At 44.7% G+C, this 24,903-nt stretch overlaps 1 protein-coding gene and 1 long non-coding RNA gene across 3 annotated transcripts in view; one reads left to right on the top strand and one right to left on the bottom strand.

Moving 5' to 3' along the window:
* CLYBL (citramalyl-CoA lyase) overlaps positions 1-3,588 on the top strand; it is a 231,530-nt gene extending 227,942 nt beyond the window's left edge. The window contains exon 9 of the mRNA XM_087435894.1: positions 2,463-3,588. The gene's annotated coding sequence lies outside the window, so the exon portion shown is untranslated. The remainder of the gene's footprint in view (positions 1-2,462) is intronic.
* The window catches only part of LOC147916056 (uncharacterized), a 111,071-nt gene that overhangs the window by 65,670 nt on the left and 20,498 nt on the right, over positions 1-24,903 (bottom strand). The window lies entirely within an intron of this gene.

Here is a 24,903-nt window from a genome sequence, read left to right as displayed (position 1 = left end):
AAAGGGGTAAAATAATGGCAAATGGCAAAACAAAAAGAAGTGCCATTGGCTATAGCAGTGATAATAACAAGAAAGGTGCAAATTAAGAATTTAAAACATTTGAAAAACTACACACCATGTGCTTTGAAAACCAGCCACTGTTTTTCACCTATTTTATCTCCTTCTCCCCTCTTGGTCCAGAGGAGCTCTGCCAGAGTCCTGCCTGTGGTCTGAGGAGTGAAGTCAGCTCTTCTGAGCACTTGCAGACAGCCTGTCAGACTTGCTGAGGGAACAAATACACTGGGGCCTGGCCCCATTCTCCCCTTGGCCATACACGGGGAACTGGAACGCTGTGTTCAGGTTTAGGGCAGGATTGGGCCAACTTGAGGGACTTTTCTCCAATATGAGCTCTTGTTCAGGAATCAACCCATTCAGGAAGGGCAGAGGGGACCACATTTCCAGAGAATAAGTGCTGAACCCTAAGTCAAAGACAAAGCTTTGTGTTAGTGGGAAGAGTGGAAAACCCACTCTCGAATCACCTGTGCCGGTCTGTCGATGGAGGGGGAGTCTGTAACGATGGTCGACTTCTCCACTGGTCAAAATCCGTTTCTCTCTCACACCGTGTATGCGATATATAAACATATAGAAAACTGGACGTGGTCCCAGAGATGAGTCTAAGTCCTGTAAGGAATTTTTGAGATTCCCTTCATTCCATGAATAAGAGAGGTGATATACTGAACACTCCATCCTACGAAAAACAAGGAAGACCAAATACCGACTATATCGTGATGTTAAAATATCTAGCTAACGGGGAGAAATTCAGTGAAAAGAAACTGGATTTTGGGGTCTGCATAATGCCACATAGCTAGTTTGGCTGGGTTTTGTTTTGTTTTAAACAATGAATCAGATTGCCTTAGTTATTCAGACAGTAAAAGAATCAAGAGAAAATGAACATTCCATTTCAGATAGCTTTGTGGTGGAGAGGTTCTTCAGAAGCCTATACAGTCTAGGCATCTGGCTTAATTTTTTTTTAATGGGCTCTTTTCAGTTCCACAGAAGGAAGAAAATAAAAACCAACATGAACTTCTGGCTTAGATTCTCTGGAAAATTGTGTTAATAACACAAACTCCCAAATGAGGAAAGGAGCACATCCGGTTCCTCCACGGGGTTTCCAGGGACTGGGATTCATGCAGCAGCTTCCAGAGAAGCTCTGTGATACCTCTCCCGTGCTGGCGTGAGGGAGCTCCGGCCACCAGGAGCCCCACCAGCATTTCCACACCAGTGACACATCGTCTCTCTCAAGGGACCCTGGCCACCGTGCAGCCAGACCATGCCTGGCTACAGCGCTTGACACTGTTTTGCAAAGACTTTGCACAAGCTGTAACCCCTGCCTCTCTGTCAAACCCAAAAAACTCCCAAATCATTCTTCAAGACACAACTTGAAAGCCACTTCTGTGAGGTCTCCCCAGCTCCCCAGAGACCACTTGCTGGCCCTCCCCCAGTCCTTCCATCGCAGTGGATCAGATTTCTGTTGTAGTGCTTTTTATGTGTGTGTGTCCCCAAAATAGTGTGGATGCCCTGAATATTGGACATTGCCATGCATCTCTGGATCCCTTCCTGCTCATCTCTCACCCTCAGCAAGAGCCTGCTAAAAGTGTGTTCATCAGAATTGGGAACTAGTCTTCCCTCCATCAACACTTTACGATTAATGGGTTATGTTACATTCAGATGAGTTATTTATTCTCTCTTAGCATCAGTTTCTTCAACTATAAGAATAATAATACCTAAGTCAGAGAGTCGCTATGAGGATGCCATGGGCACGGAGCTGTGCCACCCAGATCCCCCTTGGAAAATCCCCACTTGCATTGCTGGGGCAGTGCTTTGGGCAGACAGCCTCCAGCTGTCGGCTCCTCCTTCAGCATCTGCCTTGCCCAAGGCCACACCCCTCCTAAAGCAGCCTGCACCCGAGAAATTTTATGTTATGTATATTTTACTACAATTTTTGAAAATAATCTATAAAAAAAGAATGAATGTCAAATAATGACAAATAAAAACTAATAAATACATAAATGCAGTGCTTTTTAAAAAGCACCTAGCACCATGCTTGGTGAAGAGCAGGCGTTCAGTAACAGCCAAATGACTCCCATCCAGGTGCCCTCCTGCGCAGCAGTGCAGGATGGGAATCTACTGCAGCACAGCCGGCTGGAAAGTGAATTGCTAGTAAGTGAACCATATTTTCTCATTGACTTTTATTGGTAGGTGCAGGACATGTTCTCACAGGAAAACACTGGTGGGGCTAATCCAGGACATGCAGGGTGTGGCGGCACCCCCAACCGCCCGGTGCGTTCCAGGAGAGCTCTGTGGCTCCGCTGTTGTTGCTTGAAATCTCCTAGTCCCATTCCTAGACTATGGGAATTTCTCTTGGTATGAAGCTGTTCTGACTACAAACTCATGTTATTTTGTCCAACCCCCTGATTTTGCAGATGAAGACGCTGAAGCTCTGCAGGATGATGCAGTACCGATTCCTGGCTGAAGGGGCTCCATTCACATAGAAAAAATACAATGTGAGTATCCTCCTAGACTTGTGCAAATGTTGGCCCTTTAAGTGGACTTGCTCAAAGTCACACAGCTGGCAAAACCAAGACTACAGTAAAGTTTCAAAACCACTAAACCACACAGCTTTACACCCGATAACGCCTCAGATTTATGGTTTCACAGTAAGTTCCCTATTAAGGAAGCTCCAAATGAGTTTTTTGAGACAACCAGAAAATAGCTGAAGCCTCTTCTTCCACAACTGCGTCCCTCAGAGGGATCCCTCCTGATCCCAGCAAAGATATTTGAGTTCATCACAATTCAGACAACTAGTCGTCAAACGCAGCCAGGAAGCTCCACCACCAGGCAAATACCACCTCGAGGTCTTCATTGGCCCCCTGGCCCCTGTAGGCCCTGATTCCCTTCCAGACTGCACAGTCCCTCACACGTTTTACAGGGCTGTCCACTGGGGACTGGTCTAAATGGCTGAGAATGTCTTGGGTGTCTGAGGAAAGGAGTCCCAGTGGAGGGATGGAGGAGCAGGATACAGACCTTGTGAAAGGTGACATGAGTGGAGCCATATTAACATAGAGCCGAAGCAGCCATTTCAAAGGAAGTGCCTTGCATGTCTTGTTTTCTTTATCTTCCAAACTGGACCAAACCGCCAACATTCCAAAAAGTCAGTAAGGACAAGAATATCCTGTTTGACAGGACTGAGGAAACCAGACTTTGCTGATGACCGAATCGCTAACCAATCAATGCAGTACAAGTCGAGCCTTTTGCCTGATGACCGAATCTCAAGCCAATCCAGGAAGTACAAACCCAGCCTTACCTCATCTAGCATTAGTGAACTCTTCCTTAGTACAACTTAACTCATCTTCCTCCCTTTCTCCCATAAAAACCCTGAGCCCCTCTTCTGTAATCTGGACACTATTTGGGTTTCTCCCTGAATTTGTGCTCCCCAAATTGCAATTCTTTGACCCCAAAATAAATGCCTCTCTGCCTCTCATTTTGGCTGTTTATTGTTAGGTTAACCTCAAGGACAGAGGATGCACTCAGCTGTGTTCGCTCTCGGGGCCTCCTCCTGGCTCCAGCCTCACTCCCACGGCCCCATCCTCGCAGCCTTCATCACTCTGTGTCGTCTCTCCTCTCTCAGTCCCTCGGTCTACTGTCATTCTACCTCCACTTACCTTCTCCTTTCTCTTATAATTTTACCTTCTTTCCTCTCCTCGCAATTCCCAAAGCAAAATTAACAAATGTAGAAAAGAAAACAACAAAATTGGGTAAATATTTTTTCTAATTCTGTGTTCATGTTTTGGAAGCAAATCTAGTGTCTTAAGTCGTGAGCTGCCTGCAAGACGCTCCATCATCCCTCACTTAATGTGAACTTGGCGCAGGAAGTATGTTAGCCCATTTTACTGCCGAAAGCCTGAGTGCAGAGGACAGCTAATATTGTGCTTTGGGAATCAAAGTAGAAATGTCAATGAGGCTGCTAATTATTCAGTAAATTAAATTTTGCTGCCAAAGCTGCTCTTCCTAATGCCCTACATTTGATCATGCTGTCTTACGGCAAAGCCAACATTCGGATTCTATTTAGGCAATAAAGACGATGAGGATCTGGCAAATTGGTTATTGGTTCTTTATGTTTCAGTTGACATTATTTGAGTATGCAGCCTGAAATCCCATGGGAGGCCGGTACGATGCTTATAAACAAAAAAGTTTAAGGATATAAAATTTGATTTCTAGCCTGTTGTTAACCTTATACCTTTTTGAAGTGACGTTACCAGAAAGGTAACAATAAGTGATCATTTAATAAAAATAGGTATTTTCAAAGTATGAAAAACATTCCACTTTAGATTACTGCGGATGTAACCCCCCAAAATCATTTTTTACAACTTTGCTTCATAAAAACCTTTTTAAAAAACAGTCTTTGTGTCATTTAAGGAATTTTAAATTCTGAAATATATTTATGAGAATATTTAAGGTTAATATCTTCAAAACAAGTAACAAATGAATGGGTCACGAATTTGCATGCACTTCCTCTGAAAATGAGCACATTTTAAAATGGTTTGTTCAAACGGCGCCATTGGCTTTTTTCCTTCCTTCTCAAAGAGCATATGTGTTAGATTAGTACTCAGAAAAGAGAGCGTGTTTTCATAGTCTCTGGTGCTGCGTTTATAAAAATCATGATGATTTTAGGACTGCACCTTCATTTTTTGAATTTTCAAAACTTGTCCTTTTTACTCTTTTATTTTCTTTCAACAAAACAAAGACTGAAGAACCTCTTTAAGAAATTTTATACATTCCCACAGAGTCCTAGTTTGTTGACCTTCAGGCCACAGAGTAAAACCTTTCTTTTAAGTCAAGCATTCCCCATTGGGAAGCACTCCAGCTTTTTCTTTTTATGAGGAATTTTAACCGCTGGACTTAATTTAATTATTGTATTTTGTACATACTCCCAGAAGCCCCAGGGCATGAGCTTTACTTTTTTCAAAACTTCCAAATAAATATCTTAAGAAATTGATGTTTCTGAGGGTAATGTTACTTCTCTCACTTGTATTTCTAATCTAAATACCAAACATGGATCTTCCTGTTTCCTGACTTATTCATGAAGAGATTTCAACCTCAGCATCTATTTGCCACAAATACTCTTCATGAGTAGACACAGGATATAGTCATTTGAGTCCTGAGTGTGGGCACCTAGTTTTCATAACAAGAAAATAAAAACCATCTCCAGTCGAACTACGTTGTAAAAACTTGGTGGTTCTGGGGATATAGTCTTCAATAAGAAGGGTTCCTAGGTGGACATTGCCTTGAAATCAGTAGCCTGCTGGCCCCCTGGCTGCAGTCTGCCACCATCTGTCCTCATAGCTTCTGTGAGGTACTCCCCCCAACATCAGCTGCTCCTCCTGGATCCCAGCAGAGCCTCACGTGCAAACAGCACACACATACTCACGCATGCACGCACGGGGAGTTGTCATCCCAAGCTAATGGTAGAGATTCAATATCTTCATTTCTCATCTATCTTTATCCGTACACATTTTCATTTGATCCTTCTGATTTCCACCTAGAAATCAAAAACTTTGACCACATCTTGACTCTCAAAGATGAAAAATAATTTTTTTTGGTAGTTGACTTAAAACTCATTTAGGAATATTAAAATGTGGAGCAAACATAAGTTTTACAAATTCATAAAATCTGCTGAAAATACTTCATGAGGGTTGGGTCACTTATGAAGTAAGTTTCATTTTAGGACTTCTGAGAGCTGAGTTTATAAAGATGTTTTTAAGCAGAATTATCTCTGAGGTGAATCTGATTTTCTTATTTACTTTGATTTAAAATTTAAAATTATAGAAATCACAGCATTTTAGTGCCAAAGAGGGACTTTAGAGATCATCTAGGCCAATGGTTCTGGACCCTGGCTGCTATTAGAATTACCCGGTGGGCATTTAGTAAATACTCTAATCTGGCCTGTCATTTGCAGATTAAAGAGAGAGACAACCAACCAAAAACCTGAAAGATTAAATATGGCTTTTACATTAGAAGTCCACAGCACAATACTATCACATGATTTTGGAACATGCTAAACTTTAAAAAGCAAACTTACTGAAATCAAATAAGTTTCCATATTTATGTTTTGGGCCACCTGAATAGTAAAATAGTTGATTGATTCCTCTCACATGACATACTTCCTAATTTTATACACCTTCACATCCCTGACTGAGCACAGAAGAGGCTGGAATAGTCATAGCCTTGAAATGTCTCATATTTAACTTTTTTTTTTTTTTTTTGGTGAGGAAGATTAGCCCTGAGCTAACATCTGTGCCCATCCTCCTCTATTTTTTATATGGGATGCCGCCACAGCATGGCTTGATGAGCGCTGTGTAGGTCCACACCTGGGATCTGAACCTGCAAACCCCAGGGCGCCAAAGTGGAGCATGCAAACTTAACCACTACGCCACCAGGCCGGCCCCTCACATTTCATTTTTAAAATAAGATACACTTGTATGGACGGCTGCCCTCCTGTAAATTTCACTTACAAGTTTGACTTCTTCAATGGCAGCATCATGCTTCATGCTGATATTCTGTGAATTTAGTTTTCTTTTCTTTTCTTTTTTTTTTTGAGGAAGACCGGCCCTGAGCTAACATCTGCCAATCCTCCTCTTTTTGCTGAGGAAGACTGGCCCTGGGCTAACATCCGTGCCCATCTTCCTCCACTTTATATGGGACGCTGCCACAGCATGGCTTGACAAGCCGTGCGTCGGTGCGCACCTGGGATCGGAACCGGCGAACCCCGGGCCGCCGCAGCAGAGTGCGAGCACTTAACCGCTTGCGCCACCGGGCCAGCCCCTAGTTTTCTTAATAATATTCAAAATATATAGCCAGGGCCGGCCCCGTGGCTTAGCAGTTAAGTGCGCGTGCTCCGCTGCTGGCGGCCTGGGTTTGGATCCCGGGCGCGCACCGTCGCACCGCTTCTCCGGCTATGCTGAGGCCGCGTCCCACATGCAGCAACTAGAAGGATGTGCAGCTATGACGTACAACTATCTACTGGGGCTTTGGGGGAAAAAATAAATAAATAAATAATAAAATAAAATAACAGAGTGTTAAAAAATATATATATATATATATAGCCAAAGAGCAATATTTGTCCCAGTGTCATCTGAAGATCTCAAAACACTTGAACCATAGAGCTTTACCTTGTACAGTTTTTATAAAAATGGAAGGAAAGAGATGTCACATAACAACTCATCCGAGTGAGTCCCACAGTTCCCCAAGGCAGGCGTGAGCTTAGCTATCATCTCTGGTGGCCTCAGGAGAGCAAGAGAGGCCACGCTAAGACTTAGCCAGGGCTCCCTCCAGGGAGAAGCCTCAGCTGGGGGCTCAGCAGCCTTTGAGCCATCTCTGTAAACACGTGCCCTCTTGCCTCCCCCAAGACAGCACCTCCCTCACCTTTCCTGCTCCCCCTAATCTGCCTCCTTCTTCCCTGTCCCCATCGGTGACAGGGATGGCCTGCTTGCAGGTCACGCAGGGAAAGGGAGAGCTCCAGTCATCTTGACTTGAGGGCCTGTCTCCTCAGGCTGAGGACCTCCCCGGAGAGATCCAGAAGCTTTGATCTCAATTATTTGCCTTGGGCTAAAAGAGCTCTGGTTGGCCACTCCTCTGGGATCCTAATAAGGCCAGGACCTGGGATCACAGAGGCAAACCTTCTGAAGGGAACGCGGAGACGCAATGATTAAAGCTGTCGAGTGGCTATGAGAGGGCAGGTTAACATATGGCAGACCTACATAGAACACATTCATTTGTTCACTAACCAGCAGGTATTTACTGAGCTTCTAGCATGTTCCTGCGGTAAGTGACGTCACTGTGTAGTGACCGGCTGAGAGGGTCAGCCTGGAGGTGGCCCTGAGGCCCCTATGGTCCAGTAGGTCCAGTAGGTCCAGCAGAAATGAAAGCTGGGTGGGGAGTTGAGGCCTTTCTGATTCTGGTCCCCCCACCACCACCACTCTGCTCTAATTCCTCTTCATTATCTTTTACAACAAATATGCAGACTAACCAAGAACCTAGCTCCAGGTCTGAGACCAAAAAAAGGAAGAAATCTACAAGTATCTGAGAGGTAGATTCTCATGCAGCCATAAAAAAGAATGCTTATAAAAAGATTAAAATTTTTTAATGGCAAGGAGAACTGCTGAAAACAATAAGTTTTTTTGCCTGTCAAATTAATCATGTTTTGAGTGATAACCTCCAAGGGCCAGAACTCAGAGGGCTGGTGACAGTGTGACCAGGTGCAATCCTCTTGGAAAATATTTGATGATGTGTATCAACAGGCTTATTGTCATTTTCTTGTACCTTTTAAATCTAGATCTGGGAATTTATCCTAAGGGAATTCTGTGATCTTAAATATAGAAAAAGCCTCATTCACAAACACTCCTTAATTTGCAGTTGCATATTATTTATTTTTTTTTTTATTTTATTTTTTTTTTTAAAGATTTTATTTATTTATTTTTTCCCCCCAAATCCCCAGTACATAGTTGTATGTCATAGCTGTACGTTCTTCTAGTTGCTGTATGTGGGACACGGCCTCAGCGTGGCCGGAGAAGCAGTGTGTCAGTGCGCGCCCGGGATCCGAACCCGGGCCGCCAGCAGCAGAGCGCACGCACTTAACCACTAAGCCACGGGGCCGGCCCGCATATTATTTAAATTATAGAGGTGTGGTTAAGTAAACCAGGGGACATCTACTTGATGGAATATTAGGCAGCCACTAAAGCTGGTGTTTCTGAAGAAAATAAGAAAATGCTTTTAATATAAAGTTAAGTTCAAAAACAGATAGCAAGCTGCATATGCAGAGCCTGGAGCTGGACTGCCTGGCTCTACCACTTATCAGCTGAGTAACCTTGAGCAAGGTATCAGCCTCCCTGGGCCCCAGTTTAATTATCTGTGAAATGGGAGTAATAATAGTACCTACCTCATAGGATTGTTATGAGACTTAAATGAGTTAATACATATAAAGAACAGTACCCTACACATAGTAGGCCCTCGAAAGATGTTAGCTGCAACTATTATTACAATGTGATTACAACCATGTTAAAAAGAAATCACAACATTGAAAGAAAATACACCAAAACATTAGCAATTACTGTGTTTGGATGACAAGACCACTGGTGATTTTTATTTTGTCTTCTTTTTACATTTTTATATTTCCAACTTTCTTATTAAATATATGTATCAAATTTTTAAAAACCAAGTTGGAGCTAATTACAAATAAAAATCTATTGAAACACTGCTTTTGATCATTATATGGTTACATCTAGAAGACCCTGGATCGAGAGGCCCCTGCAGGTAGCTGTCATGTGACCTGAAACATCCTGCTGCCAGGACGCCGGGCATGGGCTTCCAGGGGCTCCTCCTGACTGGGCACCATGGTCACTTCTGGGCACAGGGAGGACGGGCTTGGCCGTGTCGGGCGTGGAAAGTGCACAGGATTCGCAAGAAAGTAACTGAGTTCCAGTTCCCACCCCCTGCGGGCTCTCGCAAAGAGCCTGTGCCTTCTCGGTAAGGGGGGATGTCTCATGCAGTCAGCATCCTCAGAGAATTAGAAAAGTAGTCGAGGGAATTTTTCAAACACCGCCTTCCTGGTAGAAAAAGAGACCCTGAAAAATGGAACACACCCCTCCAGCGCTCCAGTCTCGGAATTCTTCTTCCCGGGCGGAGGCTCGCGTGCTCTGTTTACACACCTGGACCTGGGGCGAAGCGAGGTTCGGAGGAGGACGGCTCCCTGACCATTTGTGGAATCATCCCCGCTTCCGAGCAGCGCGCTCCCGGCAAGGCTTCAAAGAAATACCAGAAGCCGAGTACTGTGTGTCTTCGCCTCATAGTGCTCGGAGCTGTTCATCCAACAAAAGGGGGTGACACAGCCCCACCTCGCATTGTGGGAGCCCCTAATTCTTCCGTCAGCTCTACACCGAAAGGGCTTTCTCCGAACTCTAAACATCAGATCTGACTAACATGCGTGACCCACGCCCTTGGTAAGTAAAATAGGAATAAAATAACTGTAACTTTATTCCATCACATAGTATGGTAAGGAGGGAATTGATAAGTGGCAATGACAATCTAGTATTATTTTTTGTAAAATAGACAAATGTGTCAAATTTAAAGAATGTCAACATCATTTTTCTTTTGTTGTTTAGAGTTTTTTGTTAGCCTCCTTTTTTTTCCTTTTTTGCTGAGGAAGGTTAGCCCTGACCTAACATCCATTGCCAATCTTCCTCTTTTTTTGCTTGAGGAAGATTAGCCCCAAGCTAACAACTGTGCCCATCTTCCTCTACTTTCTATGTGGTCACCACCACAGCATGGCTGACAAGTGGTGTAGGTCCACGCCAGGGATCTGAACCCACGAACCCTGACCACTGAACCAGAGCGCACTGGACTTAACCACTAGGTCACAAGGGCTGGCCCCATCAACATCATTTTTCTATATCTATTCTTGTGAGGTTGGAATTAAACCACAGAGACAGAAAGTTTATCTACTTTGTTCATTCCTGCCGTCTAGCATGGTGCTTGCCCTTAGTAAATTTTCACTGATTAATCAGTTAATGAACTAATGAACAAATGAGAGATGTTCTCCTCTATATTGTATTAGATGCTGGGGACATAAAAACAGAACTCAGAGTCTCACTCTTAGAAGCTCACTCTAGTGGTGGAGCCAGACACACAAATAGAAAATGACCCAAATAGCATGATTGGTGCCTAAAATAATACCACTAATAGTCAGTATTCATGTTTCAGCTCCTCCTATATGTCAGCTACTTATCCATAGCAAAACATAATCCCTTCCTTCAAAGTTCAGAGTGTAGTCTGGAAAACAAACACGAAGCATAGAAAGCACAATGCCATGGAAAGCAAAACAGAAATATGTACACAGTAGAGAGGCAGCATGGTGTAATTTAATCACGTAGACTCTGGCATCAGACTGCTTAAGTTCACAAAGCTGTGTGACCTTAGACAAGGTGCTTAGCCTCTCTGGGCTTCAATTGCCCCATTTGTATAATGAAGATAATCTCATAGGATTATCTCATAGGATTGTTTTGAAGAGTAAATGAGTTAATATCTGTAAAACACTCAGGATAGTGCCAAGCTCATACTAAGTGCCAAATATAAATATACATGAAATAAATAAATCTTTCCTGTGTTCTCTGAATTTTGAACTCTCATTAAGAACTCTTTCTCTTTGTAAGCACTTGATTATTCCCTGATAGGACTCGTGACCAAAATGCAACTCCAAAGCTGAGGACTCAGGTTAACAAGGGAAGGAAAGGTCAGATTTCTATCTGTTCGTGGAAAATAATGAGCATTTGGCCAAAAGAAAAGAATGCTCAAAGCCAAGAGACACCTAAACCAGGACTGCAAACTCATTCTGAACAAGACCCAACCACTCCCTCCTCCCTGGCCCAGGACAGACACTGCTGTATCCTTCCCAACTGAGGCTAGATTTAGGCTCAGAATTGTTTTCCAGACAGGGCCTGCTGGTGGCTCTGGCCTAAACCCTACCTTCTGGTTGGCCTTGGGGTTGTTTTCCCCACTGGACACACTGGGCTGCCTTCCCAGCCCCCTGCGAACGACCGCCCTTCTCCCATGACTGAAGCCCAGCTCCCCAAATGCCCACCAGCCCCCACTCCGGAGAGAACACCAGTGGGGCAGGTTCTACTTTGCCCTCCCTGTGAGTCCATGGCCCCGAGCTAACTCTGCAACCTCAGCTAAGCAAGTTACTTAACCCTCTCTGAGCCTCCAACTCCTCCCGGGTAAACAGGACGTCCCTCTGGGGATAGTTGCGAGGATTAAATGCGACAATGTATGTAGATGGGCTGGCTGGAGCAGGCTCTCACTAAGTGGTAGATGCCATTATTGCTAAACCCAGCTGTCTTCTCGCCAGCCAGGCACAGTGCCTTCATGACATCACCCCAAGGTCCCAGCAGAACATAAAACAGGGCTGGGATGCTCCTGTTTAAGCCATTGTTGCGCCCCCCCCAACATTAACTGTTGATGAACTCAAGGTCATACGGGCTCAGACACCTGGGATGAGGTGAAGGCCACAGTGGGGGCGTGGGATGGAGGGGTGAGGGATCCCTGAGGTGCACTTAGGGACTCCATCACAGATCCTATTAGGAAACGATGGGAGGGGGCATTGGAGGGGGCATTTTACTCCTATAAGCAAAGAGGGTGTCCTTCTGGCATGGACCAAGGGTGAGAGCAGGGGGACGGGTCCCTCCTATCTGCCTTCTCCAAATCCTCTTAATTCAGGGCTGACTTACCTAAGACTCTATTTCTGGAGCCACTCTCATTACCTCCTCCCAACTGGACCTCAGTATGGACGACTCAATTATGGGTTCCTGTCCCCTCTTCAACTGGGACGCTTGTTCTCTGAGAAGCTTAGCCCTGGCCTTCTCCCTCTGCTTCTGCCTCCCCTCTCTGACTCTCTCTGTTTCTGCCTCTCCCCTCTGACTCAGCCTCCCCCCTCTGACTCTCTCTGCGTCTGCCTCTCCCCTCTGACTCAGCCTCCTCCCTGACTGCCTCCCTTCTCTGACTCTGCCTCCTCCCTCTGACTCTGTCTTGGCCTGCTCTTACCAAGTATGTGTGTGATATCCCCCTACCTTCACACAGAGGAGCAGGTCCTGCTCCCCTCACCCAGAGAAAGCAGCCTTGCACCCTTTGGACCCAGCCCATGCTCAAGTATGGCAAATTAGTCAAGGGCTGGCATCTCTCGGTTACCCACGGGACAGCCTGTGGCCTCCTCTCCTCCCCATACCCGCCAGTCTTCTTGGGCCCGGCCTGCGGGTCAACTCCTCCAAACCCAGGGCTCGTCGTGTAAAGGCTCGGTCAACATTCCCAGTGAAGGCTTCTCTTCCCAGAGTTTACAAGCCAAGTGGGAAACACAAGGAGCCCGGGCGGGAAGTGGCCTTACAGGAGCAAATCCAGGCAGGGGGAGAGCCCACTGCAGCGGTGCTCGGGCAGAGAGACTGAGCACTGAAATCCTGGCCAATTTAACGTCCATGTTAAAAACAGATTGGTGTGGAACGCAGCTGCTTCTTTTAATTGCTCCAAATAAATATCCTGGGTAATTTTAAGAAAGCCTTCTGCAGTAGCTTCCTAAGCAGTGCAGCCATATATTACCAGGAAGTGCTTCGGGTATTGTTTGCTGAGAAAGGCCTTACATAAATTGAAACTCCTTTTGCTCAGAGCTGAGTCCTGAAAGTTCATGCCGTGAGAAACATTTCTCACCGTGCACAAACTGTGAATTGTATATAAAATTAAATTTTCTGATTAAAATCTGCATTGTTGGACCTCCTGCTGGCTGCCACCATTTTGCTGAAAAAAGATACTATTTGTGGTCATGGCAGCGAGGGAAACCTGTTATCATTGATTGTAAACTGGCTTCACTCCTACGGTTTAAAAACCTGGAGAGCTTTACTGTGCAAACATTGCATTTTCTGTACAAATATTGCAAAGCAAAGCTTTACTATGGATTCATCAGCTGGGTCGCAAGCGGGTTTACAATCGACCCCAACAGCCCCGAACCTCCTGCACATCCAACACAGGGCTAGAGTAAGCGCTCTGCAAGGTGCAAAATGCCGGCCAGAAAATGAGACCAGCATACATCATTGTCTGCTGTTTTTTAATTAAAAAAACATTTTTCTTCACAATGGCATTATTATCTGAGAGAGGAAGGAAGATAAAGGAAAAGATGAGGCTTAGGAAGAGTTCAAATTTAAGAGCCCGCCCTGCCCCCATCCCTTTCCCTGGAAACAAACAGCATCGCTTTTAAGGATTCCCTGCTGCCCACAGCCTCTCTCCCCCGCCCGACAGCCTCCAAGCCCCAGTTCTGAGAATCGGGCTTGTGAAAATCAGCTACAACGCTGCACAGCGCTACTGAGAGTGGGGTCCAAGCTAATAACTTCGTTTGGCAAATGCAGAATCTGAAACAAAAAATGAAGATTTTTTTTTCCCCCTAAGAAGATGTGTACTCAGAATTAGAACCCCGAGGGCTGGCTTTTCATCTTTCATTTTCCCCAGCTTTCAGTTTACCAGGGAACGCTCTCCAAAAGTAAAGATCAGCCAGGCGCACATAAATATTTTTTATTGCCTTCTAACCATTAGAATAGATTGTCCCTCTCTTTCATTTTGTAAATCATTTTGTTGCTTGGGTAATACAAAATGGCTTTGACTTACAAAGAAAGACAGGTTGGGGAGGGCAGGGAGGAGAAAGATTTAGTAAAATGATTGATCCAAGGCCACCCATCTCATATTTTGACAAACAAAATGAAGCCACAACGAATCGATTTCTTAAGGAACAACCTAGTCTGAATACAATGAATCTCGCCCAATCTTTTTCTGGAAAAGAGCACTAAGGTTACTGGCAGAGCCAGTGCTAGAGGAGAGTAAATTGAGCTGCTTTCTCCCAAGGAGCAAGTGCAAGGAAAGTGGGTTGAGGTAGATGGACTCTAAGACCCCAAGTTCAAAGGTGCACACCACCTGGAAGGCACCTATGTAAAATGGGCGGGACCACACACACTACGTAGGGCTCAGAGCATCCTTTGCAGCTTCTTTCCCCTAAAAGCCAATCCTAGGTATTCATATGCATTAAGCTAAGCTGTCTCACCTGTGCCAAAAACACCTGGGAGTAGAAACAGGAAGTGCCCAGTGGGGTTCTTGACCCAATCCCCGAGGGATTGCCTTCCCTATAGAATAGAGTTTGGGGAAACTACTATTATTATGCCTACTTCTGTTTCAATTGCATAATAATTAAATAATTTACAAATCCACGAATTAGCTATCTTTGAAAATTATTCTACTGGCTTTCTTTTCTCCCTCTAAACCTCTCTTGTATTTAGTCTTTCTAGTTTCCACAACTCTAACTAAGCCCTAACCTGAGTTTCTTACATAGAGTGGAGGGGGAAAAAAAATCTGTTTTTACTTCTTCTCTTCTTACTTACCATCCATTTATGCCCTCTGTTTGAAACCAATAATAAAGTCAGTTAACAATATTTCATTCATTCATTCAATATGTCTTGAATTAACTGGATGCTAAGAGCCAGAGTTTTATCCCTCTCTCTCTCAAGAGTTCTGCCAGCCTGGGGAATACATCAGAAGTCCCAGCTTTACTGTCTTTTGAACTGGGATTTGAAGGTCTCAAGAGAATCTACAAAAGGAACTTGCACGTGATGGTGCCTCCTTCTCCCAACTTCACTTCCCTCCTTTGCCTCACTTCCTGCCTCTTTCTAGGTAACCAAGCATCCCTGGTCTTCTCTCTGCTCCCCTTAGGGCTCTGATGCTCAAAGGCTTCCTTTCCATGGCTCCATTATCTCCTCTAGTCTTGATCGAGGATGGAATGCTTGACCTCCCCATGCCTCTGCCCAAGCTTTGCCTACATTTTTGCTCTAGGCTTCCATTGATTTCTTTAGTCATCAATTGTTTGTTTCTATAAGAAAAGTCATCAACAATATCCCACTGACTTTCCACCGTTTGCAGCAAGGAGACACAATGCCTGTCCCTGTATAGGGCCTCAAAAGTCAATGACAAGACAGACACATCCAAAAATGATTCAAGATTTAATAGGCTGGCCAAGCCAACCAAACCCCGCTCATGTGCCCTGGCAAGCACAGCCAAAGAGTGGGCAAAGCCTGACAATGCGGCAAGAGGGGAAGAGCTGGGGTGAGGAGGAGCTCCAGGGACCAATGGCACTGTCAACACCCCCCCACCACAAAGGCCCTCATGCCCAGGCGTATACTGAAGGGACAATGAGGCCCTGCCCCCCCCCTTTGGGGTATTCGTGGAGATTCCTAGAAGAGATGGAAATTTCTGTTTCCATCTCAAGGAAGAAGGGGTCCTCAGACAGGAATCTGCAATTCTGATGGTTAGCCATCACCCAGTTCTCTTCCCCGTTGGTTCCCCAAAGAGAAGGCCAACCCCCATCCCTCCATGAGCCTACTCTTCCCCATCAGAGAGCACAGAGGCTACAGGTTTATCAGATAACTAGCCCTGGCGGTATCACTCTCCTCCTCAGTCAGATGGGGAGTTGAAATCCCATCATTCACCATCTAGAAGAGGATCCAGTGGTATAGCATGCCATGCTCATCTCCCTTCTTCCCTCTCCATTCCCTTACCTCCCCGTCTCTCCATCTTTCTCCTGGGATGTAGTGTCTTCTTTCTACTTCCTTCTACTTATCCCCTTCCTGAGTTCTAGCTCTTTCTTTTGGGTTGGCTGACACCAGAGGGCAACATAATGTCACCTACTTGTCACTTCTTTCATTTTACCAGTGGAGGGAAGAGTTTGAGAGAACCTACAAGAACTAGGAGGTATATGGATATTATTCTGAAATATGGAATTAGCTAGTGCAATAGAACAGCTCTCTCAAAGGCATCCCGTGCCAAGGCATTCTGTTCCCATTGGTAAATAATCTGTTGTAAAACTGTTTAAATGCATATTAACTCACCAGTGCACGACACTGGCAAAATTTCCCTCCAGGCTGTATTTTTGCAAAGACACAACTTTCACGTGATGTGAGACCTGAGATTAAACTAACAGAAGTCATACATTATTCAAGGTAACACTGATGCTCCATCCCTTATTCACCATTTAGTCTTTTGAGATCTGTTTTCTTTTTTTTCCCCCCAGAAATAATTGGTAAGGCATTTAGCCCTGGATGTCTTGTTTTGAGTACCTGTCATCTTAGCCCTCTTGGTGCTTTGAGGGTGTATATGGGCTTATTTGCAAGTGAGGCTGAGTCAGTCAGAACAACTGATCACGAACCAAGCTGCAGAGCCCCAGGGGCAGCAAGCTCCTGAGCAGCCCCTGTAAACTTGGAAAGCCATGCAAGAGCATACTTCACCACACCCTCCCCAGTCTGCCCAGCATATTGAGGAAATTAAAGAAGGTTCCCTTTGAAAAAATGTTTCGAAGGAAGAGATTCAAAAATTAAACTTGTGCCACTCAACTGACCATTTACCAAATAACCATCCTGACCAAGTTAACATTCATACTTTAAAAAAGTAGACAACATGGATCTGCTAACCATTGCAGTGTGCTCAATTGTTTGGATCTAATTACCTGGCCTGGATATTTTCTGCTTGGTGTCCCCAGCCTTTGAACCATTTCCAAAGGCAGAGCTTTATAGAAAGGTTCTTTGAAAACACTAAGAGTCTGTAATTCTATTCTTCTTTAGAGGGATTTTTTATCTGAGTTGCTGAATTTATCCATATGACTTTGCCTTCATTTCTTCATCAACACCCTTTCTTTGATTAATTATCTAAAGCAAGAATTCTCATCCTGAGGTCCAGGAGTAGCCTTGAGCATCTGCATGAATCCCTTGAAATTGTGAGCAAAATTCTATGTGTGTGTACATAATGATCTGTCTGGGGAGAAGGCTTGTAACTTTCATCAGGTTCTCAAAGGGCTCCATGACCTCCATCTTGTCACTGTGCATTCAGGATCTTCACTAGACCAGAGTTTCCACCAATCAATATGCAAGAATGGGTTACAGGTGAGTGCCTGAGCCTCTGCCCCCTCAGCCCTTGAGTGGTTGGACAGGGTCAGGAATGGCTGGAGCTTCGGAGTTGGTCATCTCCTGCTAAGAGCTGCCCAGTTGCTATAAAAATATTATTATTTTCTCTGTGTGCCATGGTGGATAGAAAGTTGGGAAGCACTGCAGTAAACTCTTCACTTTTATCCCACCCACCATCTTTGCTCTCTGCATCTCTTCCCTCATCTCCATGGCCTTAATTATCCAAAGGGTAGCTTGGCATTGATTTGGCCACCTACGGTATGATCTGCTCTTTGTATACTTTGCCAAGAAAGAAGGTGGTGTGGTAGTCTCCCCTTCCTAAAAACACTCCCTGGTACTCACATCCTGGAATTTGCCTTGTCAGCCAGATGGTGGTGAGATCAGCTATTTCCCCATTTCCTGGGTGATTCCTTTCACTAATCTCATGCATTTGCCCCTTTCCTGAGTAGCTCTCCCTTGTCCGTGTGTCTAGAAGATTCTCTATGCCAGTTCTCTAAATGGCTCCCAGCTTCATTACAAATAGTCCTCAGAAGTGCTTTCATGCAGAGATTCTTTCCAATCAAGAAAGATGTTAAAATCTTACACAGAATCTACAAAGAGGCAATTCAAACTCAGACATAACAAACAGGACAGGCAAATTCCCACGATTCCTGGCTAACACAGAGCACCCCCAAAACAGTGTTACCTTCTAAGCCCTCCCCTGCACAACTTCCAAAACAGACAAAGGTCCTCACATCCCGTGACTGGACAGGCCATCCAGGGTCAGTTTCATTACCCGATACTCGGATTACGTCATGTTACTATCAACAATTTCATAATTTTTGTAAACTAAGAAGAATGCCATTCACTTAGAATTAATTTAGGATTCAGATTTTTATATGAATGACTTCAACGAAATGTTGACAACTGTCTGCTGCACTTCAACTGTCTGTTTCAACTGAACACCTAATTCTTAAATATTCTTCTAGCCCACGTGACATTTCTGTTAGAGAATGAAACTATCTTTCTTCATTTTACCAGTTAGCCAAGCAGACAGCCCAAAAAGTCAACGACCATTTGTAACATCTTCAAAACTTTCTTCCTTCCTTCTTACCTGAACCACCAGATCCTAAACACATTCCTGACCTATAACTTTCTGGCCAATACATCCTTGCAAAAATATCCTAACTCCTGAGAGAAAAGAAATTGCTGCTAAACTGTAAAGAACTATAAATACTTGTTTCTTAAATACGTAAGTACGGTGTTACGAATCAGGAGGTTATGTGGAATAAAATAAGGAATGTGCGGTCGAGAATATGGGGTTTCTGTCCTTTCGGGGGAGCAATGAGAGAGTCAGCTAGCCTTGTCACTGTCAGAGCCCCAAGGTCTGCAGATTTCACTCTGCTGCCCAAGAAAAGTTAGAAGCCCACAAAGAAGTCTTTTCTTAAAACTCACCACCACTAACTCTAAAATAACTAATTAATTCTTCTTAGATCATTTCCAGCTGTACTTAGAAAGGCCCCCCATCTGGGGGCTCCTGGAAAGCATTCCTGCCAGCGTTACAGGGCACTGCTAAAGAATATCAATACCAAGATGGGCTCCTTCCTTCTTACTGAAACTGACAACCAGACTGAATTCAGGATCCCTTTACTTGAAGGAGATAATCCCTGGTAAATCCTGTAAAAAAGCAGTCATATCACTTTTCTATGTATTTTAGAAATAGGGGGAAATATTTGAATAAATGCCTGAAAATCACTAGCAGTCATTTTAAAACCTATGTTTTTAGCCAATATCTGGAGTTACAAAAAACTATGTGATGGGATCCCCAAAATAAAATGATAGAAAATAGTACATTTTCTTTACAGAATAAAATAATGTGTAGATTTATGAGTTGCAAAACAATTTAAATCTCGTTTTTAAAATATTTGCTGAGTTGACAGAAAATGAAATGCTGTGCTCCCATCAGCAGCCGATTTACTACTTATTATTCACTAACCTTAAGTGTGTACCAACTTTCAAAGGAAGAGATGAATACATTTAAGGGAAAAAATACATACAGTAGAGATTGGCAGGATAATTATAAAGAAACGAAGCATTAAGCACATTCCAAAATCAGTCTCTTACTCAAATCATATACAACATAGATCATGCTGTTTTAACTTGATTTCGATATGCAGATCCCAGTTCTCAAGGGTCTGAAAAATTACATAACACTGACGATTAACAATATTCCTTATTTTGCCAATGGGAGCTGCTTGAATTTAGTTCATGGTGATGTTCGTTTACATTTTCTATTAGCTTTGACAGCTAAAGTTTGAATTGTAATGAAAGTTTCCTTCTCCTTTTGTGTTTTTTGTTTACTCATGAGTTTAAAGTATAATGCTTTAACATCTTTTTATTTTCCTCTTGATCAATCTCATAGCTAAAGCTGCTTTCATATATACATCTGTTGTTTGACCATCTCTAAGTAAATAAGTGCTTTCTACTTGATACTAACCTACTATGTTTTTCAAGGCAGGGTTTTCAAAGCCTCCTGAGCATCAATTTGCAAATACCCCAACAGTCCTGTGAGGAAGAAGCGATAGAGAAATGCGTAATGCAAAGGCTATAGCAAGAGATCCAGCATAAGGAAGATCTGCCTGGAACTTGGCTGGTGGCCTTTCATTTTCCAATAGTTTCTTTCTCAAAACATAAACAAACAATAGGAAAATTAAGTAGGGAAAGAATTCCGTGTATAGAATAGCATGGTAGGTTCCTGGACTCTGGCAGGGTCCAAACCCCAATTATGTCATGCTGTACCTGAGTTGAGTGAGATGTGTGTCACCTCCTCTTTGAGGCCTTCCCTGACCCACCCACCGCCATTTGCTCCTTCGTGCCCCTACTGGTCCCTGTACGACCTTCATTACAGCACCCATCACATCCACTGGCTTCTACATTTGCATCCCTAGCACTCAACAAACTCCTCAACAGTGGGAGCTGGTGCCTCCATCACCTGTATGCCCATCACTGTCAATGGTCACTGTGACAGAGAGTATGCTCATCAGTGGGGAAAGAACAAAGACTGGAGTTCTCCAGAATCCTTGTTTTATTCTCTAAAACCCATTTAGCATATTTAGGCTGAAGCCACTTGCCATCTAGAATAAGCATGAATCAAGCCATTTAGATTTTCTAGTAAAGACCCAGGTGGTGAGAAATATAGACATTAATACCCAAAGAAGTGGGAGGAAGCTAGGAAGTAGAGACACGTGCATGGAGTGCCTTCCGGACAAGATAGAAAGAAGGTGAACGGGAGACGGAGACTCCGAAGAGGTCATGGAGTGAGTGGGAATCATGCAGAGGTATGAAGCCACACGGGAATTCGGACATGAGTCGGGACATTACCCCTGTTGCAGCCACTGACCCAGGAACAGATGTGCTGGCCCTAAACAATCCACCAGCCCTGGGTGTCTGAGCCTTCCCTGCCATGCCAGGCTGCCTGGCTTCTGCTGCCTGAACAAGGTCTTCCGGCGGCAGATCTCCCGGCCTTTTGCAAACATGCATGCCCGGACCTCTGGGACTCTGTGCCGACAACAGCCAGCCTCTGTGCTCACACCGATGTGTTTGTTGTGCTGCTCCTCCCAGTAACTCGTTTCTGTGTTAACAGGTAACCTTCCTGCTGGGGATGTCAGGCACCAAGCCAACCTGGTAAAGACCACCTTTGGGGCCAGATGGACATTTTGGTGCCCATGAAATCCCATTGCCAAGATTGCCACCTGTCTCCAAGTCGGGCCTACCCTAGAGAGAGCTACGAATCTGGTGAGCTGAAACCACTTGGTCTCACACACTCAAATCGCTAGGTCCTTAAAGGAGGGATGGTTATTAAACATTGAGCATGTGCCAGGCATTGTGCTAATTGTAGTGCCTTTTATTCAGAGACTGACTCTTTAAAACTCAGTCCTGGGTGACACCATCTTGATTCTTCCCCTCACTGATGTTCAAGTGAATATTTAGGGGAAAGGAGAAACTGTTTGCTGCAATCTGACTGGTGCTCACAAAAAGCTAGATGTAAGCTAAAGGCCCCACTGTGTGTAAAAACAGTAAGAAAATCCCCACGTGACTGGATCATAATAGCCCATTCTAGAAAATTCCGAGGCCAGAGGTTCAAAGCAGACTATTTTCTGAGTTCCATTGGCCTGTCAGCTTTAAACCTCAACATCTAATTCGTGATCTTGAGAAAGCCTGTCAGGAAGGTTTCCACAAAGAGGCATCAAATACAATCAAATTCTGCTCTTTCCCAAACACAGGTCTGTATGACCAGGCTGCCTCCCCAGCATGCCGGCAGCTCCTAGGTGTTTAATTTGGAATTTGATAGCTGCCTAAATTTCGAGATCTCCCGTAGGTGCTGCACAAAGAGAATTCAATGGCCACTGGCAGAAATTCTTAGAAAAACAGTCCTCCTGGTTGTTGGAATCACAACCAGCACTTTCACTCCCCACCTCCCTGTCACCGAAGAGGCTGTTTTGACTTGAATTACAGGGGCCCATGTGGACTACCTGCGGTCCAAATGTGCATGTGACAATGGACACTCCTTCGCTGGCCGTCCGGTGTTATTTCAGACACTGTTGGACAGATGGGCTCTGTTCTGAGTGGGGAAGAGCCACACCTCAAAGAGGAAATTTTTTATTGGGCTGTCTCCTCACCGCACACAAACGTCCTCATCACTTTGCTGGGATGGGGGCTGAAAGGAGCCAGATCGCTTCCGAATATCGGAACGAAGCTTTCTCCCCCAGCATCCTCTCTCCGGTCTCGGGGCCTGGACGTAATTGCGGGAACCCCGGTTGTCTGCTGGGCCCAGCTCCTGTTGCTGCCATGTGTGAAGCATGTGCTTGGAGCTCAGCAGCTGTCGGAACACAGTAAATCCATTCACTTACTGACATATCCCGATGACTAATACGGGCTTAGTGAGCAAACAGGAGAGTGTGACAAGCAGAAACAACTGAATCACTTTTGGAGGGGTGACGAAATGACACCCCCTATGGGCTTGATCTCACCATTTGGTTTGGACTGGGGAGTTCACTGTGGGAGGCCACCCGGATGTCCTCCCAGTCATCCACCATCATTAATTCTGAGCAGAAGAGGAGCCGGGCTGGTGTTTAGGGAGCAGGAGTGAGAGGTATAAGGAGATGGTTGTTTTGAGACCATGTTGGACATGAGGAAAATAAATCACTCAAACCCAAAGATGTGAAGTGAGAGGCAGTCTCGCGTGCAGTTTGGAGTATGGGTTTTGGAACCAGACAGAACTGGGTTCAAGTCCTGGCTCTTCCACTTACTCTCTGACCAAGTCATGCAACCTCTAAGACACTCTCTCCTCATTTGTAAAATGGGGATAATAATAGGCTTCCTATCTAATGGGGCTGTTTCAGGAATGAATGAGACACTTAGCTCATGTGTCTGTAAAGCCTGGTATACAATAAGCACTGAGTTACAGATAGGTATTAATCATAACAGTGCATTTTAAATAGAAGATAATGAACTTGGTGTTTGTCCACACATGCAGACAGGTAACACCTTGAGCTAACTAACCTGGCTCCTAAAACAGCGTGGAATCAAAGGAAGCTGGACCCTTACTGCTTCAAAACACACTTTCTCACCAAGACCCCCACCACCATCTCCATCAGAACCTGTGCCATGAAGTGAGTTGGAGAGCCATCTAGGGCTCGAAGATGTCAGGACCTCACTGGACTTTGTGTTCTGAATCAGACCTCCGCAAACACTCTCCTACCTAACGTGGAACACCATTAAGAACATGCTCCCATGTCATTCCTATATACTACAGGGCAGCAATATGCATGGATCCTCAGTCATGGTGTTTGGGATGTTTCATTCCGCAGAACCTACTGGACTGGATATTATTAACAAGCACTATACAGATAAAGTATCGCACGCTACATCAAGTGCACACAATCATATTCCCCTGCAACAGCGATTACCATAATCTCCACTTATGCAGTGCACCTGCTGATGATATTCTGTTCCTTTTGGACATCTTAAGTTCACCTGTCAGAACCCACCAGACATCCCTCCTCAAGCCAGTAGAACAGGAGAGAATAGTTTGTTTACACCTGCTATCTAACTCAGGAAGTCAGCCAGGGAGGTCACAGATGTGGCACTTTATAATCAACATTGACCAAATGAAAACATGAATTACCCATGACTAATAACTAATAATAAGCTGGAGAGAATATGACAAGGAGAGAAACATGAATCTGATTATGCAAAAGGGTGACAGTGGAAAACTTGGGAACAATTCCACTTGCTTCACGGATGGCTTTCTCCCGTGGCCTCCTCCTGCCGGCCACACCACTGTAGGGCTGTGCCAAGCTGTCCACAGTTTCCCCCATCTCCGCAGCCGTGGCTGACTATCTTGGCCTCTCCTGGTCTTCCCTTGTAGTCGGGGCATAAGTGTTGATTTGGTTCTTCGTATGAAGTTCATCACTAAAGAAGCGTCTCACTTCCCGTGGCATGTCTTAGTTGAAGCCCATGTGTTTTTCTTAATGACAAAAAAATATGAAAACGGATGTGCTTCATGGTCCTCTCGATCCCATAGTATCCCAGCAAACACTCAACACTGGCTCTCTTTCCAGGGCCCCTTGTCTCCAGCTTCTCATTGTCCGCCACTGACATTCCTCACTTGCTCTGGCAGCTGCATACCCTGAGAGTATTTGAGTCTTGCACTGAACCCAGGGTCACTAAGAATCTACTGAACCTAGAGCCTCCAGATTTCCTTTAAGCCTTCCCCCTTCCATTAGTTCTAACCCCCTTGACTATTCATAGACACCAGTCAATGCCAAACTGTTTGAAGATGCAGGACAGAAGAATTCTGAGGGCTACCGCTTCCTTATGCCTCCCTGAGAGCCATCTCTGAGAACTTACAGCAAGAGAACTATTGAAACATGTTTCCCTAATTTATTATTAATTGTCCCTTGGGTGGGCACAGAAAGTACCAAGCAAAGGAAGGGTGACTTGTGGTCACTGAAAAACTTTTAAGTGTCTGCCCAGGTCCCGAATTTATGCCACGAACAGGGGAACCAAAATGAGGAAACGAAAGTTTCGTAGATTAGACTCGAGGTGAAGAGGAAGGGTCGGGTAGGAGAGAGGTGGGTAGGAGCGTGATGAGGAATGCAGCAGACACCCGGGAGATGAGGGAGCTGGCAGAGGGAAGAAGAAGGCTTTCTTGGGAACGAAGCCAAAGGCTACTGTCAGGGAGTGGGATCCAGAAAAATCTCACCAGTCGGCATGAATAAGAGCCCACCAGCAGAAAGACAAACGCTGCTTCTGACCCAAGAAACAGAGGCATGGATGACCAAGGAAAGCAGATTCT

This window comes from Ceratotherium simum, chromosome 10 (genome assembly GCF_057802395.1).
Source record: "Ceratotherium simum simum isolate JZ-2026a chromosome 10, ASM5780239v1, whole genome shotgun sequence".
NCBI lineage: Eukaryota > Metazoa > Chordata > Mammalia > Perissodactyla > Rhinocerotidae > Ceratotherium > Ceratotherium simum.
This window is presented reverse-complemented; position numbering and strand designations above follow the sequence as displayed.